General features: G+C 38.4%; 1 protein-coding gene across 3 annotated transcripts in view; it reads right to left on the bottom strand.

Annotated features, from left to right (window-relative positions):
* The window catches only part of NKAIN2 (sodium/potassium transporting ATPase interacting 2), a 1,036,965-nt gene that overhangs the window by 54,007 nt on the left and 961,840 nt on the right, over positions 1 to 21,118 (bottom strand). The gene's annotated exons all lie outside the window — the stretch shown is intronic.

Here is a 21,118-nt window from a genome sequence, read left to right as displayed (position 1 = left end):
GCAAACAGTGCCTATCTGTGCTTTTGCAGTCTCTCCAATCTGGGCCATGTGTTCTCTGAGTATGAAATCCTTTGCAGGGGATGGGGAACTGGAGTACTAAGGGTCAGCAAGAATCTTTCATCAGAAACATAAAGGAATGATGAGGTTTTACACAAAATACAACAATTATTTTGTGAGTAGGCAATGGAGAGGGTGTGTGGGAGGGACAGGTGGCTGGGAATGTTTAAGTTTCAGAGGAAGTTGGTATGTTTGTGAGCCAGTCTGAGCGCCACACCCTGAGGACTTCTTATCCTTGTACCCACTCTTACAGGGCAACCATAGGTCCTCTTCCTCTCATTTTGGATTCAGGACCCACAAAGTAGAATTCATCTTGACAGTCTCAAAAGTCATAAGAGGCACTTTAAACAAGTGTCTTAGAGAACACGTTATAGTCTCCTATAAGTCTAGAGCTTGAGTTTGCAGCCATCTCCTCATGGAAAGGTAGTGCCTTGTGCAAATATGAAATCAACTGAAAGCTCAATTATTACACTTTGTGTGTTTTATAAAATAAAGACCCATTATCTGAGTTGTGTCTTGTGAAACATTCTGGTGGGGAAAGAAAAAGGCAAGGCAAAGTGTAGAATGCAAAACATGAAAAATAGCAATTATCTAGATAACTTACAAAAATTTAATTTTGTTTTAGATGTGTAGCAGAATAGAGATAGTTTTATATAAATACAGAAGAGATTGGTCCCCAGAGTCCCTGAACAGGACCAATTTAAGAACCTCCTCTCAGCTCCTATGATGTCTGATCTGTAATTCAACTGGCACAGCGATAATGGAATCTCACATTTAGCACATGCTTTGTGTAGTGCTATAGTTTAATTTAATGAGATTAAAGAGGACTCTTCAGTTTTTAGAGATTCAGAGTGGTGGTACACAATAGAAGGAACTTCTGCAGAGAAATTCAGTATCTACCAAGGGGGCTGGGGAAGATGAGGCATTAATGCTTGCGCATGTTCTTATTCTCCATGAGGCCTTCCACACTATTTCAAAAACAACTTAACAGGAGTGTGACCTTATCTCAGCCTGAGCCTCTTTGGCAGGAATAAAGGCTGGAGAAGATAATTTAATTGGCAGGACATAAGAGGATCCAGTGTGACTCTATGAAATGGTATCCAAGTCACACAGACGTCTTTCAGGACAGAAGTGCTGTGCGGCAGCTTGATAAAACCAGGGACTGAACAGAGCCAAGAAAGAGCAAAACACACATTTCCTTCTTGATTGTTGAGGTCTCTCTGTAAATGCAGTGAAATCACTAAAGGAGGCTTTAAATATTGTTGGAAAAACTGGTCAGGGTCTCATTTGATAAAGCCATTGGAATTTCAGCAGGCTATTCATTGAGACTCTATTCTTACAGAATGGAGAGAAGCAGGTGCTTCCACTGCAACATGCTTTGATTGTATTTTTCTATGCACAGGTCATTTCAAAAGAATGTTACGTGTTTCAGTGAGAGCCCAATATCCAAATATTTAAGAAAATAATGATTAGAGTTAGCATTTAATACAGTAGCTTCCATCTGAGGGTCTTAGATATCATTTCATTATCTTTAAAAATATTATCCAGAGGTTGCTTAAGTGGAAACAATATATTTTAAACCTAGTGGAACTTAGTTAAAGAACTCACCAAAAAGTTGAGAGCATTTAGACATTCTTTTGATAAGTTCATTTGATATTCTGGATTTCACCTTAAAGTAACACAAATCAAGAGAATGAATACGATTTTTTTCCATTAACATTTAATTGATAAAATTTTCCTTGGGATGCTTTACTCCTCTCAACCTGATTTCCTCCTGCCTGTTCTGACTCCAGGGTAAACAAAATAAAAGAATCCATTTATAGTCAACTTCAAGTGATAAGAAGCCATCTAGGAAGGCTCAGAGGTATCGACTCAAAGAAATATGATAAATACAGGAATAGATGTTTTAGTATTCAAAGCAAAAGCCTGAACACAGGTTTCTTCAAGCAAGGAGTGATAACACAAGGCAGTTCTCCCTCCACCCCCAGACTGGAGTAATACTATAGACTCCTTCTAAGCTGTGGATTCTTAACCATTTTTATCCCATAGACTCTTCTGCCTGTCCCTTGTAGCTTATGGGCTGCTTCTCAGGATAGTTTTTCAATGCATAAAACTAAATTCAATCAGTAAGATGAAACCAATTATCCAGAATTAGAGTAATTAAAATATCTAAAAAATCATAACATTGACAAATATATTATTGGTGAATTTTTATTACCAATAAATAATGAGATATGTCATCAGGTTTGATAACCCCCATAATTTTAAATTAGTGATGAGCATTAAAAAAATTTCAAGGCGGGGAGGAGCCAAGATGGCCAAATAGGAACAGCTCTGGTCTACAGCTCCCAGCGTGAGCGACGCAGAATATGGGTGATTTCTGCACTTCCATCTGAGGTACTGGGTTCATCTCACTGGGGAGTGACAGACAGTAGATGCAGGATAGTGGGTGCAGCGCACCATGTGCGAGCCAAAGCAGGGTGAGGCATCGCCTCACCCAGGAAGCACAAGGGGTCAGGGAATTCCCTTTCCTGTTCAAAGAAAGCGGTGACAGACAGCACCTGGAAAATCGGGTCACTCCCACCCTAATACAGTGCTTTTCCAACGGGCTTAAAAAACGGCACACCAGGAGATTATATCCCGCACCTAGCTCAGAGGGTCCTACGCCCATGGAGTCTCACTCATTGCTGGCAGAGCAGTCTGAGATCAAATTGCAAGGTGGCAGCGAGGCTGGGGGAGGGGCGCCCACCATTGCCGAGTTAGTTATTTGATTAGGTAAACAAAGTGGCCAGGAAGCTCGAACTGGGTGGAGCCCACCACAGCTCAAGCCTCCGTAGGCTGCACCTCTGGGGGCAGGGCACACACAAACAAAAAGACAGCACTAACCTCTGCAGACTTAAATATCCCTCTCTGACAGCTTTGAAGAGATTAGTGGTTCTCCCAGCACACAGCTTGAGATCTGAGAACAGGCAGACTGCCTCCTCAAGTGGGTCCCTGACCCCCGAGTAGCCTAACTGGGAGGCACCCCTCAGTAGGGGCAGACTGACACCTGACATGGCCAGGTACTCCTCTGAGACGAAACTTCCAGAGGAATGATCAGGCAGCAGCATCTGCGGTTCACCAATATCCACTGTTCTGCAGCCACCACTGCTGATACTCAGGCAAACAGGGTCTGGAGTGGACCTCTAGCAAACTCCAACAGACCTGCAGCTGAGGGTATTGTCTGTTAGAAGGAAAACTAACAAACAGAAAGGACATCTGCACCAAAAACCCATCTATACGTCACCATCATCAAAGACCAAAGGTAGATAAAACCACAAAGATGGGAAAAAAACAGCAGAAAAACTGGAAACTCTAAAAATCAGAGCACCTCTCCTCCTCCAAAGGAACGCAGCTCCTCACCAGCAATGGAACAAAGCTGGACGGAGAATGACTTTGACGAGTTGAGAGAAGACGGCCTCAGACGATCAAACTACTCCGAGCTACAGGAGGAAATTCAAACCAATGGCAAAGAAGTTAAATGCTTTGAAAAAAAATTAGACAAATGGATAACTAGGATAACCAATGCAGAGAAGTCCTTAAAGGACCTGATGGAGCTGAAAACCAAGGCACGAGAGCTACATGATGAATGCAGAAGCCTCAGTAGCCAATGTGATCAACTGGAAGAAAGGGTATATCAATGATGGAAGATGAAATGAAATGAAGTGAGAAGAGAAGTTTAGAGAAAAAAGAATAAAAAGAAACAAACAAAGCCTCCAAGAAATATGGGACTATGTGAAAAGACCAAATCTATGTCTGATTGGTGTACCTGAAAGTGATGGGGAGAATGGAACCAAGTTGGAAAACACTCTTCAGGATATTATCTAGGAGAACTTCCCCAATATAGCAAGGCAGGCCAACATTCAAGTTCAAGAAATACAGAGAACACCACAAAGATACTCCTCGAGAAGAGCAATGCCAAGACACATAATTGTCAGATTCACCAAAGTTGAAATGAAGGAAAAAAAGTTAAGGGCAGCCAGAGAGAAAGGTTGGGTTACCCACAAAGGGAAGCTCATCAGACTAACAGCTGATCTCGGCAGAAACTCTACAAGCCAGAAGAGAGTGGGGACCAATATTCAACCTTCTTAAAGAAAAGAATTTTCAACCCAGAATCTCATATCCAGCCAAACTAAGCTTCATAAGTGAAGGAGAAATAAAATACAGACAAGAAAATGCTGAGAGATTTTGTCACCACCAGGCCTGCCCTAAAAGAGCTCCTGAAGAAAGCACTAAACATGGAAAGGAACAACTGGTACCAGCCACTGCAAAAACATGCCAAATTGTAAAGACCATCAAGGCTAGAAAGAAACTGCATCAACTAATGAGCAAAATAACCAGCTAACATCATAATGACAGGATCAAATTCACACATAACAATATTAACTTTACATGTAAATGGGCTAAATGCTCCAATTAAAAGACACAGATGGGCAAATTGGATAAAGAGTCAAGACCCACCAGTGTGCTGTATTCAGAAAGCCCATCTCACATGCAGAGACACACATAGGCTCAAAATAAAGGGATGGAAGAAGATCTACCAAGCAAATGGAAAACAAAAAAAGGCAGGGGTTGCAATCTGAATCTCTGATAAAACAGACTTTAAACCAACAAAGATCAAAAGAGACAAGGCCATTACATAATGGTAAAGGGATCAATTCAACAAGAAGAGCTAACTATCCTAAATATATATGCACCCAATACAGGAGCATCCAGATTCATAAAGCAAGTCCTGAGTGACCTGCAAAGAGACTTAGACTCCCACACAATAATAATGGGAGATTTTAACACCCCACTGTCAACATTAGACAGATCAACGAGACAGAAAGTTAACAAGGATAGCCAGGAATTGAACTCAGCTCTGCACCAAGCGGACGTAATAGACATCTACAGAACTCTCCACCCCAAATCAAGAGAATATACATTCTTGTCAGCACCATACCACACCTACTCCAAAATTGACCACATAGTTGGAAGTAAAGCACTCCTCAGCAAATGTAAAAGAACAGAAATTATAACAAACAGTCTCTCAGACCACAGTGCAATCAAACTAGAACTCAGGATTAAGAAACTCACTCAAAACCGCTCAACTACATGAAAAGTGAACAACCCGCTCCTGAATGACTACTGAGTAAATAATGAAATAAAGGCAGAAATAAAGTTGTTCTTTGAAACCAATGAGAACAAAGACACAACATACCAGAATCTCTGGGACACATTCAAAGCAGTGTGTAGAGGGAAATTTATAGCACTAAATGCCCAAAAGAGAAAGCAGGAAAGATCTAAAATTGACACCCTAATATCACAATTAAAAGAGCTAGAAAAGCAAGAGCAAACACATTCAAAAGCTAGCAGAAGGCAAGAAATAACTAAGATCAGAGCAGAAGTGAAGGAAATAGACACACAAAAAACTCTTCAAAAAATTAATGAATCCAGGAGCTGGTTTTTTGAAAAGATCAACAAAATTGATAGACTGCTAGCAAGACTAATAAAGAAGAAAAGAGAGAAAAATCAGATAAATGCAATAAAAAATGATAAAGGGGATATCACCATCGATCCCACAGAAATACAAACTACCATCAGAGAATACTACAAACACCTCTATGCAAATAAACTAGAAAATCTAGAAGACATGGATAAATTCCTCGAAACATACATCCTCCCAAGACTAAACCAGGAAGAAGTTGAATCTCTGAATAGACCAATAACAGGCTCTGAAACTGAGGCAATAATCAATAGCTTACCAACCAAAAAAAGTCCAGGACCAGATGGATTCACAGCCGAATTCTACCAGAGGTACAAGGAGGAGCTGGTACCATTCCAATCAATAGAAAAAGAGGGAATCCTCCCTAACTCATTTTATGAGGCCAGCATCATCCTGATACCAAAGCCTGGCAGAGACACAACCAAAAAAGAATTTTAGACCAATATCCTTGATGAATATCGATGCAAAAATCCTCAATAAAATACTGGCAAACCGAATCCAGCAGCACATCAAAAAGCTTATACACCATGATCAAGTGGGCTTCATCTCTGGGATGCAAGGCTGATTCAACATACACAAATCAATAAATGTAATCCAGCATATAAACAGAACCAAAGACAAAACCACATGATTATCTCAACAGATGCAGAAAAGGCCTTTGACAAAATTCAACAACCTTTCATGCTAAAAACTCTCAATAAGTTAGGTATTGATGGGACGTATCTCAAAATAATAAGAGCTATCTATGACAAACCCACAGCCAATATCATACTGAATGGGCAAAAACTGGAAGCATTCCCTTTGAAAACGGGCACAAGACAGGGATGCCCTCTCTCACCACTCCTATTCAACATAGTGTTGGAAATTCTGGCCAGGGCAATCAGGCAGGAGAAGGAAATAAAGGGTATTCACTTAGGAAAAGAGGAAGTCAAATTGTCCCTGTTTGCAGATGACGTGATTGTATATCTAGAAAACCCCATCATCTCAGCCCAAAATCTCCTCAAGCTGATAAGCAACTTCAGCAAAGTCTCAGGATACAAAATCAATGTACAAAAATCACAAGCATTCCTATACACCAATAACAGACAAACAGAGAGCCAAATCATGAGTGAACTCCCATTCACAATTGCTTCAAAGAGAATAAAATACCTAGGAATCCAACTTACAAGGGATGTGAAGGACCTCTTCAAGGAGAACTACAGACCACTGCTCAATGAAATAAAAGAGGATACAAACAAATGGAAGAACATTCCATGCTCATGGGAAGGAAGAATCAATATCGTGAAAATGGCCATACTGCCCAAGGTAATTTATAGATTCAATGCCATCCCCATCAAGCTACCAATGACTTTCTTCACAGAATTGGAAAAAACTACTTTAAAGTTCATATGGAAACAAAAAAGAGCCCGCATCGCCAAGTCAATCCTAAGCCAAAAGAACAAAGCTGGAGGCATCACGCTACCTGACTTCAAACTATACTACAAGGCTACAGTAACCAAAACAGCATGGTACTGGTACCAAAACAGAGATATAGACCAATGGAACAGAACAGAGCCCTCAGAAATAATGCTGCATATCTACAACTATCTGATCTTTGACAAACCTGACAAAAACAAGCAATGGGGAAAGGATTCCCTATTTAATAAATGGTGCTGGGAAAACTGGCTAGCCATATGGAGAAAGCTGAAACTGGATCCCTTCCTTACACCTTATACAAAAATTAATTCAAGATGGATTAAAGACTTAAATGTTAGACCTGAAACCATAAAAACCCTAGAAGAAAACCTAGGCAGTACCATTCAGGACATAGGCATGGGCAAGGACTTCATGTCTAAAACACCAAAAGCAATGGCAACAAAAGCCAAAATTGACAAATGGGATCTCATTAAACTAAAGAGCTTCTGCACAGCAAAAGAAACTACCATCACAGTGAACAGGCAACCTACAGAATGGGAGAAAATTTTTGCAACCTACTCATCTGACAAAGGGCTAATATCCAGAATCTACAATGAACTCAAACAAATTTAAAAGAAAAAAACAAACAACTCCATCAAGAAGTAGACAAAGGATATGAACAGACACTTCTCAAAAGAAGACATTTATGCAGCTAAAAAACACATGAAAAAATGCTCACCATCACTGGCCATCAGAGAAATGCAAATCAAAACCACAATGAGATACCATCTCACACCAGTTAGAATGGTGATCATTAAAAAGTCAGGAAACAACAGGTGCTGGAGAGGATGTGGAGAAATAGGAACACTTTTACACTGTTGGTGGGACTGTAAACTAGTTCAACCATTGTGGAAGTCAGTGTGGCGATTCCTCAGGGATCTAGAACTAGAAATACCATTTGAGCCAGCCATCCTATTACTGGGTATATACCCAAAGGATTATAAATCATGCTGCTATAAAGACACATGCACATGTATGCTATAAACACACATGCACGTGTATGTTTATAGCGGCACTATTCACAATAGCAAAGACTTGGAACCAACCTAAATGTCCAACAACGTTAAACTGGATTAAGAAAATCTGGCACATATACACCATAGAATACTATGCAGCCATAAAAAATGATGAGTTCATGTCCTTTGTAGGGACATAGATGAAGCTGGAAACCATCATTCTCAGCAAACTATAGCAAGGACAAAAAACCAAACACCGCATGTTCTCACTCATAGGTGGGAATTGAACAATGAGAACACATGGACACAGGAAGGGGAACACCACACACTGCGGATTGTTGTGGGGTGGGGGGAGGGGAGAGGGATAGCATTAGGAGATATACCTAATGCTAAATGATGAGTTAAGGGGTGCAGCACACCAACATGGCACATGTATACATATGCAACAAACCTGCACGTTGTGCACATGTACCCTAAAACTTAAAGTATAATAATAAAATTAAAAAAAAATTTCAAGATTTTCACAGTAATTGTAATGACCAGAAAAAAATCTGCCTGTGTTGCCAATTTACTTTAAAGAGAAATGTTATATTTCAGTTAGAAGTTAGTGAAAATAAAATATGTAATTATTTTCTCACCTCTGCTCCAGAATCCCATGTTAAGAACCTACAAGTTAAAAAAAAAAATAGTTTCTTCCACTCCTCAGAATACGTTCATACATATCTAAAGAGCCAAAGACTATAGTTGGAGAAATACTGATATAAATAATGCAGGAGTGTCAGACTTTGTGAAGGTGATCATGAGACCAAAGCAAACCATTGGTTTAGGTCCTTGAGAATATGCATATGAAAATTTCAGCTAAGTTTGGGCTCCAGTTATGAAATAGGAAATGTTGAAACATTTGAGGGAAGCAAATGCTTTATAATCTAGACTATTGTTAATATAGAGTTCATTTTATTTTTAAATTATATACACTTTAACTGACAAAAACAGTATCTATGAATGTTGTTTAAAACATGATGTTTTAAAATATGTCTGTGGAATGGCTAAATCAATCTAGTTAACATATTTACTACCTTATATACTTATTTTTCATGTCGAGAATATTTAAAATCTGCTCTTTCAGCAGTTGTCAAGTAAACAACGCTTTATCAACTATAGTGATATGGGTTGGATTTGTGTCCCCACCCAAATCTCATGTTGAATTGTAATCCCAATGGTGAAGGTGGGGCCTGGTGGGAGATGATTGGATTATGGGGGCAGATTGCCCCCTTTGTGCTATTCTCCTGATAGTGACTGAGTTCTCGTGAGATGTAGTTGTTTAAAAGTGTGTGGCACCTCCCTCCATCTCTTGATCCTGCTCCTGCTCCAGCCGTGTAAGAAGTGCCTCATTCCCTCTTCGCCTCTGCCATGACTGGCAGTTACCTGAGGCCTCCCTAGAAGTAGAAGCTGCTATGCTTCCTGTACAGCTTGCAGAACTGTGAGCCAGTTTAACCTCTTTTCTTTATAAATAACCCAGTCTCACATATTTCTTTATAGCAGTGCGAGAACTAATATTACACATATAGTCACCATGTTGTACAATAGATCTCTTGAATTTATTCCTTCTGTCTAACTGTTTGAATGTTTTGACTAAACAGCTCCCCAATCACCCTGCTTTCCCCCAACCCCATTTTACTCTCTGCTTCTGTAAGTTCAACTTTTTTAGATTCTACATATAAGTGAGACATGGTGTTTGACTTTCTGTGCCTGGCCTATTGCACTTAGCATAATGTTCTCCAGGTTTACCCATTTTCAACACTGAACAGTACATGCAAACAAAAGAACTATCAAGAGCACTTTGACTTTAATTCTTTCCTGTCACTGACAGAATAAAATCCAAATTCCTCAGCTTTACAGTGAAGTTCTACTTACCTTTTCTAGTCTGAAATTCCTCTAGACTTCTTCTTACCCAGGGGTACCCCTGCTCCTGCTCCTGCAAACCAACGCTCTCCGATAGTCAACATTCCAGCCAGATCAGTTATCTATTCTTTAATGAGTCCTTTGTTTTCCTGCCACTGGGATGTGTGCAATTTATTCCCTTCACTTTTCTCCAATTTCACTGCAGAAATCCTATCCTTTGAAGTCAAATTGTACCCTCTTGTGGTCTAGCTCATATCTTATTTCTTTCAAAAACAAAATAACAATCAAATATCTAACCAACTAAAGCAAAAAGCATCATATTTATCGTAACCTAACATTTAGAGTTTATCACATTTTTCATAACTTACTTTGAATTCTATACTTTTATGACTATATTTTTCTCTCTTGTGAAATATTTATAAAGGGAATTGTGCCCCTCCCAACTTTTAAATTCAAATGTGGAAGCCCTCAGCCCAGTACCTCAGAATATGACTATATTTAGAGATGTGTCCTTTAAAGGAGTAATTCAGTTAAAATAAGGCCCTTAGGGAGGGTCCTAATCCAATCTGACTAATGTCCTTATGAGAAGAGGAAATTCAGATGAACAAAAAGACACCAGGGATGGGTTCACATGGAGAAAACATGACATGAAGACACAGAAAGAAGGTGGCCACCTGCAAGCCACAGAGAGAGGCCTCAGGAGAAACCAGACCTGCCAACATCTTGATCTTGGACTTCCAGTCTCCAGAACCATGAGAAAATAAATATCTGTTGTTTAAGCCACCTAGTTTGTAGTATTTTGTTATAGCAGCCCTTGGTAAACTAATATGAGCTATGAACTCTTATACACCAAACATCTAATAGTTACTTCTAAATATAACAACAGGAAGGTATGAGAGAACCAGGGAGTGAGAGAAACAAGGGAGAAAGAGAGGGGTAAGGAGATAAAGGACACTGAAATTGAGATTATGGGGTATACATCTGCACATTTTGGAGACATATTTCCCCTTCCTATTTCTGTTTCTCCAGAATTCATAATGTGATAGCAAAAGGATTTATAATGAAAAATACAACAGAATGGGTTACTAATATAAGATTTTAACTGCATTTTCCCCATTCAGATTGTTAATAGACCTTATGTGGTTATCATAACAATGATAAATGTTGCAACACGCCAGTTTGATACTGCCTTTATAAATGAAAAAGAAAAGAGAAGGTTATGTTAGAGGATGTCAAAGAAAACGAAGTAAGGAAGGGGTAAAATGTTTGAAAGCATATTTTCAGAAGGTAATGTAAAGGAGAATTAGGAGCTATTTGGCATTATAGTATTCTATTTGTCAAGATACAAGCTATGTGGTGTAGAAATATGTAATATTATGCAATCTGGAGAAAAGTGTCTATGAGAGCCAGTGGGTGAAAGCCCACTGATAAAGGGCAGAAAGAGGTGATTAGAGAACAAATGAGTGGCATCTTTCTCATCCTGGCAGAGAGCCTTAGAGATAATAAGAAGTTAAAAAGAAACGCGGTATGAAGTAATAGCATCATCTGAGTATGAATGGGGTTATCAAGGTCAGGGAGGCCCAAGTAATTTGAAGGCCATCTAACTAGCCCCCCCGCACCATCATGTGTGGTAACTATGTGTTCTGAAGCTGCAATAAGAAAAGCAATAAAGTGTTAGCATGATAATATAGCACATATTGTAATTAATAACAAGGTTTGAAAGTTGGTTACTATAAGGACTTTTGTTCCATTACCAGCTTATTCACATTGTAGTAAAGGGAAATTTATAAGTGGCTAAATTGGCAATAAACTCTTACATTGAATTAACACAACACTTGTATCTTTATTGATGATTCAGACATGAGGGAAGGAATTGAGGGCAGGGCACTGCATTGACTGTCATTATTTCATTTATTTATTCAGGCAAAAAAATGTTTACTGGGTGCCTACTATGTGCCAAGAACCATTCTGTGTAGTTGGATACAATAATGAAGAAAGCAGACAAAAATCTGTGGCTCATTCTCAAGGTACGTTGATACTCTTCATTGGATTGGACATATACTCAGACAATCTAAGTAGGAGGATCAAGATTTCAGGGTGAAGTGAGTTATTTGAATAACTCATTGCTATTGCAGATGTGGACAGACAGCCTCAAACAGCTTTCTAAGATTTTCCCAAGCAGTGGCTCTTAATATGAACTTACCATAATATTTAAGACATCATTCTTTACCTGAATGATGAAAGTGACACTTATTAACTGCAGGACACGCTTATTAATACCAAACTCCTAAACAGCAAAAAAAATCTGGTATTGGCCACAGCTGATTTATAGACTTATCTACACTGAGTTCCAGCAGACCCAGAGTGGACTGAGGAAAGATTGTTCTGGAAGCGCCTGGAAGCTTTTTTTAAATTTATTTTTATTTTTTTTAGTAGAGTGGCAGGAATCTGGCTCAAGAGAAGATGCCCATTTTTTTTTTTTTTAACTTTTATGTTCAGGAGTATGTGTGCAGGTTTGTTATGTAGGTAAGCTTGTGTAGGTGGGGCAGGGGGCTGGCGTTGCTGTACAGATTATTTCATCACCCAGGTATTAAGCCTAGTACTCAATAGTTACTTTTTTCTGCTCCTCTCCCTCCTCCCATCCTCCTGCTTCAAGTAGACCCCAGTGTCTGTCTATTGTTCCCTTCCTTGTATCCATGAGTTCTCATCATTTAGCTCCCACTTATAAGTGAGAACATGCGGTGTTTGGTTTTCTGTTCTCGCGTTAGTTTGCTAAGGATAATGGCCTCCATGTTCCTGCAAAGAACATGATCTCATTCTTTTTTATGAAACTGCCCATTTTTAACAGGGCCATTCTCTGAGAGGAAGCTTTCACTATTACACAGTCAACTAGGTGTTCCCTGTTCCATTCACATCTCCTGGGATTATGAAAAATGGCAAGAGGAGAGTGTCGCCTTTTATTCCTGTGCCTCTGTCCACTTTTGTCTAAGCGTGCCACTCTGTGGGCTAATGAGGCACATGGATCATGTGTACTCTGCCACTTCTCTGCTTGTGAATTTTTTCTCCAATAAGCACTATTTTACTTTTACTATCATGCTTTCAACACTTCTCATTAGAATCCACCTCCCAACCCTTGCATTGGGAAATATATTTCCAACACATGAATGTTGAGGGAAACATTTAGACCGTTGCAGTATATTAGTGATAAGTGTGACAGAAGAAAATAAGGCAGGAAAGGGAGATAGGGTGTGTGTGTGTGTGTGTGTGTGTGTGTGTGTGTGTGTGTGTGTGTGTGTGTGTGTGTGTGTGTGTGTGTGTGTGTGTGTGTGTGTGTGTGTGTCTGCTGCAATTTCAGACAGGGTGGCTAGGGGGCAGACTTCCTTGAGAAAGTACCGTGTGGACAAAAACCTAAAGAAAGTGAGGAGAGAACGCAGAGAAGGATGACCATTCCTGTTGTAGATCATTTGAAATATTAAATGTTAAATTAATATTTTATATAATATATTTATAGACTAGATCCTTTAGTTAATATTTACTAAAAATAATTTTCTAAACTCTTGGTAAAAATTGGTGGCTTAGAAAAATTTGTCAATGCATGTTAGAAAATGAGATTCAAGAATGTTTTGACCTTATGCAACCCTATTGTAAAGTTAGTAGCATTGTGCTTTGCACGTCCATATGCTGTCTACTTGATTAGTCTTTGTGGAAAACAAGATTACACAGATGATCCGCCACCATGTGTCTGGCCCTGTTCTGGTGGCTGCAGGAGGTGTTCTGTAGAGTTAGATGCAGTGCTTACTCTCTAGGGCTAATGCTAGGGGCATGCCCAATAAAATCAACATGATACAAAGTACAATACACGTGGCAAAAATGAATAGTGTTAAGCAAGTGAAATGGGATATATGACTGAAAAATCAGAAAAGTTATTTTTACAGTAGGCAATATTTAAAATAATTCTGAAGGATAGGCTCCTCATAAAGGAAATTGGAAACAATGCCCTTGCGAGAAGATACCAGACAATGTGAGGAAATATAAGATGTTCAATTTTGCTAAAAGATGGGGTTTATGTCAGAGAATAGAAAGTGAAGTAGCTGGAGAGAGAGGTTGGAGCTATATTATACGAGGCTCTGAATTCTGGGCTGAGGTATTTGTAGTTCATTTAATGGACAATGAGGAACCATTGAATGTTTTAGAAAAGGGAGAAAAATAACCCAATTGAAGCTGTAACTTAAGCAGAATTCCCTGGCAGAATGGATAGTGTAGGAGACAGAGAGATTAATCAGTGAGGCTCTGCAACTGGAGTCAGGTGGGAACTGCGGCCACCAAGCGGTGGCTTCCGGTGTGTCTTTGTTGATGTCTTAGTCTGTTCAGGCTGCTATAGCAAAAATACCATAGACTGGATAGATTTAGCAACAGGCACTTATTTCTCACAGTTACGTGGGCTGGGAAGTCCAAGATTAAGGTGCCGGCAGATTCTGCCTCTGGTGGGGTCCTCTTCCTGGCTCATAGAGTACTGTCTTCTCTCTGTGCCCTCACGTGGCAGAAGGGGCAAGAGAGCTTTCTAAAATCTCTTCTTATAAGGGTTTTAATCACCTCCGATAGGCCCCACCTCCTAATCACACTGAGGGTTAGGATTTTAACATACGAATTTTGAGGAGACACAAGCAAACATTGAGTTCTACAGCTGTTTGTAACAGGAAAGTCAAGGGGGAGGCAAGTGTGCAGTAGAGGGAGGGATCTGGGGATGCCAATAGCATTTCAGGCTGTTAGAACTGTAGTCTAAAGCTGAGTCTTCTCTCAAAACATTAAGAAAAATCATCCCCAAATGAAACTTGGGGATAATATGCAAACATTCTCTTGTCAATTTAATTCACTGAACTGGAATGCCTACAAAAAGGAATTCAGATACTGTAAGTATTCAAAACTTTGTTCTCTTATGTTTTTCTATCTTCCCTTTATAAAGAGAATCTCATAAAGTGACATACCTTATTTGTTAAAAACCTAATAAACATGGTGTTGACACATATTGAAGTGGGAGTTAATTTATTCTTAATCTCAATAACATTGACTTTCCTATTTGAGCCCATTCTGTTTAAGACTATTTGGGTCTATTTAATTTAGTGTCCTGGCATATTTTATATTTCAAAGATAACAAGTCACTCCTCATTAGATTGGCTCATTTCTGGACAGCTTTACACAAACATACATGTCTCAGGAAGCTCCACCCCACTGGGACAATTATCTTTTAATGACTACAGCCTGTTCTGTTTGGCTGCTTTGGAAAACATAACATGTATCTTAAAGAAGACTGTTTTAATTCTACAGACATGCATCAATTGGTCTAAACTTAGATGAAACACTTTTCACTGTCATATGTGCTCTTGTCACAGATGAACCACAACTTTATAAGTACATGTATCTGGTTTGATATCTGATCATGTTTAGTTGAATAAAATGCAAGTGACTTTTGACTCCTTCACAAGGTACAAACATCTTGTAAATTTGGGAAAAAATGAGAACAGGGATCCAGTAAGTAATAATATGAATCAATATATGAGAGTGACAGGAATGTTGAAGCGTGCAGAGAGAAACAACAGCAAGGCAAATGAAGCCTGTCAATGACCAAACAAATCTATATCTGTTCAACAAAAGGAAATGTGGGAAAAAATGTAGAGAATGAATGGAAGGTCACATCAAAGGACAGATAAACAAATGATGTTTCAAATACATATTTTAAAGCTGGCAAGGGATAAAATGTCATTTAGCATAAAATTTCAGTTTAATAGCAGCTGAGTTGCTTTTTGCTAATAAAAAGGGTGACAGTGGAGGGAATAGAAGATTACAAATGAATACACAGAATTCTAGCAAGGTCACTAAAACTTTCTTCCTACAGGTTTTGTACAAAACTTAGATGTAAAGTAGAAAAAACTAAAATGAAGCAAATAACTTATTTTGGAAAACCTGTAAAAAAAGACTGAAAACTTTTTTTTTTTTAAAGGTTTCCAAATTATTATTATTATTTTTTTATTATTATACTTTAGGTTTTAGGGTACATGTGCACAATGTGCAGGTTTGTTACATATGTATCCATGTGCCATGTTGATTTCCTGCACCCATTAACTCGTCATTTAGCATTAGGTATATCTCCTAATGCTGTCCCTTCCCCCTCCCCCCACCCCACAACAGTCCCCGGAGTGTGATGTTCCCCTTCCTGTGTCTATGAGTTCTCATTGTTCAATTCCCACCTATGAGTGAGAACATGCAGTGTTTGGTTTTTTGTCCTTGGCGATAGTTTACTGAGAATGATGTTTTCCAGTTTCATCCATGTCCCTACAAAGGACATGAACTCATCAAGCCATGTGCCATGTCATGATATTTATTTAAAGGAAAACATACGTTAGACAGCACATTTGATGATTTTGATCTCCTCTGTTGGCTTGTTAGCTATCACTCTTTAACTTAGTGGTTGCTTTAGGGTTTGTAGTATGTATTTTAACTTGTCACAATCTATATCCAAGTGATATTACATCACTTGAGATCTAGCCTAAGAACTTTACAATAGTACACTTCCATTTCCCCCTCCTGACCCTTGTGTTATTGTTGTCATATATTTCACTTGTATATTTATTATAAACTTGACTTTATTTTTTTTGTTTAAATATTTAATTATACTTAAAAAGATCCGAAAAAAAAGAAAAAACAAAACAAAACAAAAAAAGACTGAAAACTATATGAGAGCCATATTAAATACTAAAATAAAAGCAAATGTTTTCTAACACTTAAATATGTTTTGCAGATTAAAGAAATAAAAATAAATAAAATGCTTCTATGATATATAACATGAAGGAAGACTAATGACATGAGAGACCTAAAGATAAAGATGAGGAAGTAAGGGTTTTCAATAGTCTGAAAAAGCACCAGAGCTCCTGGTTCAATTACTGATATATTTCCACTCTACTATGAATTTCATCATAGCTTCTAGTTTTTTTCATTGTAAGTTGCCTTCTTCCTATTTTTTTTAAATTTTATTTATTTATTTATTTATTTATTTATTTATTTATTTATTTATTTATTTATTTATTTATTTATTTATTTATTTATTTATTTATTTATTTATTTATTTATATATAGAGAGACGGGATCTTGCTATGTCACCCAGGCTGGTCTTGAACTCCTGGCCTCAAGTGATCCTTCTCCTAGGCCTTCCAAAGTTCTGGATTACAGAAACAAGTCACTGTGCCCAGCTTGCCTATTTAAATATTCTTTCAATATCCAGCAGTGTGGAGGATTAGTGATCTTGAGTCTGGGCATTTGCAGGGCTGGTCATACTGGAAGGGTAAGGAAAGTCCTAGAAATATCTTAATCTTTCCTCCCTCTTCCAAAACAAACAAACAAAAACCAAATGGGTTCATACCTGTGTCTAAAAAGCCCGGTGTTGAAAGCAGAAGGAAACTTTCTTTAAACCACTGCTTTACTTTCAGTTAGAGATGAGGAAGGGGCCTCAGGCAGCCAGTTTTTTGGGAAGGCGTTTTATCCAGAAACTTTGGAATAAAACAAGGTAGAATATCTTGGACAAGACACCTAAACCACTGTTCATTTTGTTTATTTATTTATGTAAAAATATATCTTTGTAATTAGTATGCTGAAAGACAGGCATAAATGAGTTCATGGAAACTAAGGTAATATACCAAATGTGGTAGTCTTGAGCATTCATTCATTCATTCATTTAATAAGTATTGTCTGTGCCAGACACTGGGTTAGGTACTAGGCATGAAAATGTAGAAAAGACACAGTCTTTAGCCAGAGTGCATTTCAAAGAGAATGGAAAATTATATCAAATTTAACATTTTCATTTAAAAATGTTTTTAAAATTTTTTAAACTATTATTTTAAGTTCAGGGGTACATATGCCGGTTTGTTACATAGGTCAACTTGTGTCATGGGGGTTTGTCATACAGATTATTTCATCACCCAGGTATCATTAGGCTTAGTGCCCATTAGTTATTTTTTCTGATACTCTCCCTTCTCCTGACTTCCACCCTCTGGTAGGCCCCAGTGTGTGTTGTTCCCCTCTATGTGTCCATGTGTTCTCATCACTTAGTTCCCACTTATAAGTGAGCAAATGTGGTATTTGATTTGCTGTTCCTGTGTTAGTTTACTAAGGATAATGGCCTCCAGCTCCATCCATGTCCCTGCAGAGGACATAATCTCATTCTTTTTTATGGCTGCATAGTATTCCATGGTACATGTAATGGTTAATATTAGATGTCAACTTGATTGGACTGAAGGATGCCTAGGTAGCTGGTATTGTTTCTGGGTATGTCTGTGAGGGTGTTGCCAGAGAAGATTGACGTTTGAGTCCGTGGACTGGGAGAGGAAGACCCACCCTCAACGTGGTTGGGCACCATCCAATCAGCTGCCAGTATGGCTAGAACAAAGCCGGTGGAAGAAGGTGGGATAAGCTGGCTGGCTGAGTCCTTTGGCTTTCATCTTTCTCCCATATTGGATGCCTCCTTCCGTTCCTCCTGCCTTTGGACATCAGACTCCAGGTTCTTCAGCCTTTGGACTCAAGTGGTTTGCATGGGGCTCTCGGGCCTTCAGCTACAGTCCAAAGGCTGCACTGTTGGCTTCCCTGCTTTTGAGGTTTTTGCACCTGGACTGAGCCCCTACTGGCTTCTTGCTTCCCCAGCTTGCAGACAGCCTATCATGGGACTTCGCCTTGTGATCCTGTGAGCCAATTCTCCCTAATAAATTCCCTTTCATATATACATATATCCTATTAGTTCTGTCCCTCTGGAGAATCTTAACTATTACAGTGAATATGTATCACATTTTCTTTCTCCACTCTATCATTGATGGGCATTTAGGTTGATTCCATGTCTTTGCTATTGTGACTAGTGTTGCAATGAACATATGTGTATATGTGTGTTTCTGATAGAATGATTTATGTTCCTTTGGGTGTATATTCAGTAATGGGGTTGCTGGATTGAATAGTATTTCTGTCTTTAGGTCTTTGAGGAATCGCCACACTGTCTTCCACAATGGTTGAATTAATTTACACTCCCACCAACTGTATAAGCCTTCTCTTTTCTCCACAGCCACTCCAGCATCTGTTATTTTTCGAACTTTTAGTAATAGTCATTCTGACTGGTGTGAGATGGTATCTCATTGTTCCTTTGATTTGCATTCCTCTAATGATAAGTGATGTTGAACTTTTTTCCATATAATTGTTGGCCACATATGTGTCTTTTCATGTGGACAACAATCATATGGAAAAAAAAGTGTCTGTTCATGTCATTTGCCTGCTTTTTTATGGGGTTAACATGAAAATGTTAACATTTTCATGTTAACCTCAGCATTTACTCAATGAGCAGCAGGTAGAAGATTCTCAATAAAGTCTAATTTAATTAATTAAAGGATGTGATGAACTCAAATAAGACAAGGAATTCAGTGTACCAATTAGTTCAGTTTGCTGTTAGCATTCTTCAGAACTTTACTATATTGAGTTTTACATTAACTATGTTTACATCCATAAATATCAGCTGAAGTCATTGCAAATGACTTCAGGTTTCCAGGTTCTCAGGTAAGAGTCTCAGTCGTCATAGTACACAATTGCAAACTCACTTCATTGGAACCTGCTACTAATGCAGGTGCAATGCAGAAGGGATTGAACAAGTGCTTTGAAAATTGAGCCTTTGAGGAGCTTATTAAAATAGACTCATGAAAATTAAAGCCAAGAAAGATCTGATTGTTCTAAGTAATTCATCCCTTGAGGACTCGTATGAGATTGTCTTTTACAGCCTATTTTTCCATATATTCTCCCACGTAAAGTTTGAATCACTCAAACAAAAGGACTTCTAATCCTTCCATTGGGACAATTTTATAAAAGACCTCTTTATTAGGGAGTATTTCCTGATATACATCATGAATTTTTCTGTGCTTAATTTCATCCCATTAACCCCAATTACACCTCCCTGGGGCAACAATAAACAATTCCAGCTTCTCCTCTGAAGTCACACTCTTCAGAGACTCCTCATTCTTTCCTGGTGTGATGTAGTCCAGCTGTGCACCTCAGTTCCTTTATTCTGAGTTCAGGAGCAATCGTGGCCATCTAATCACTTTTATTTCCTTTCTTTGAGCAACTGCCAATCTGTTAAGAATTTTGACTCTTGATATAAATCCTCATATGCTTCATGCCCATTGTGGTCCATGCATATGAACCCTGATTTTATTATAATAAGCCATTTTTCTCCAGGTGAACTGGTAATATGAGTATGAAAAAAGAATCTTAGTGCAAATGGCATGCATAAAAAGCTAAACCGACAGAAATCACATTCTTGTTAGGATTTTCATCTTGCTGAATACAATTTTATGCTAAAGAGATTATCTTAGGAGGTTTTGTCTGCAGTACTGTTATTGTACTGGTTGATTTATAATCATAGTGTGCAGTTTTGCAAAGCTGCATCTTTCATTCAGAAAGAGATTTTGCTCTACAGACAAGGTGACATGAAACACTTGCTCTTCTAAAAGAGGATTAGAGACTTTTACATTTTAAAGCCCATTTTGGTACAATCACTAACATGAAACCAGTTTCCAATTTCATATAAAAAAGATATCTAAGGAGATATCCAGCTTAATTAACTGAGAAATGATGAGTACGACAGAATTTCACACTGATAAAGTGTGACTTACCGTAAAGAACCTAACCTCACCTGACCTCTTCAGGGAAAACTGGCTTAAAAAAAAAGTGTTTAAAAATTATGCCTGAACACAAGCATGAAGAGCCAAGAGGACAAGAAAGAGAGGGAAGAATAATACAAAATTTGGATTTTTTTTTTGTTCCTTTTGTTGATGTGTAGTCTAGGAGGCATTTGAAATATTTTCTGCATATGTCAGATTCATTTCACAAGCATAATTTCATAAATACAATGTATTTCAAAAATAGAATTCATTCATTTCACAAACAGAATTCATTTCTTCCTACATTGGATGCATACTTAGATATACATTCTTTGTTTAACCATCTTTATATAATGAGCATAGAAGTGTGACTATGAGCTCTGCTGACCTACCCACAAGTCTAGCCAAGTTACCTGGTTACAAATAATAACCAGATAATTGTGGGACTGTCATCCTGTGAAATTAGTTGCTTATTGTAAATGCTTACGCTCCCCAAACATGCAGGCATGTATACACACACACACACACACACACACACACACACA

Source organism: Hylobates moloch, unplaced genomic scaffold (genome assembly GCF_009828535.3).
Source record: "Hylobates moloch isolate HMO894 unplaced genomic scaffold, HMol_V3 SCAFFOLD_2, whole genome shotgun sequence".
Lineage (NCBI taxonomy): Eukaryota > Metazoa > Chordata > Mammalia > Primates > Hylobatidae > Hylobates > Hylobates moloch.
The sequence above is the reverse complement of the archived record's forward strand: the minus strand, read 5'-3'. Positions and strand labels throughout refer to the sequence as shown.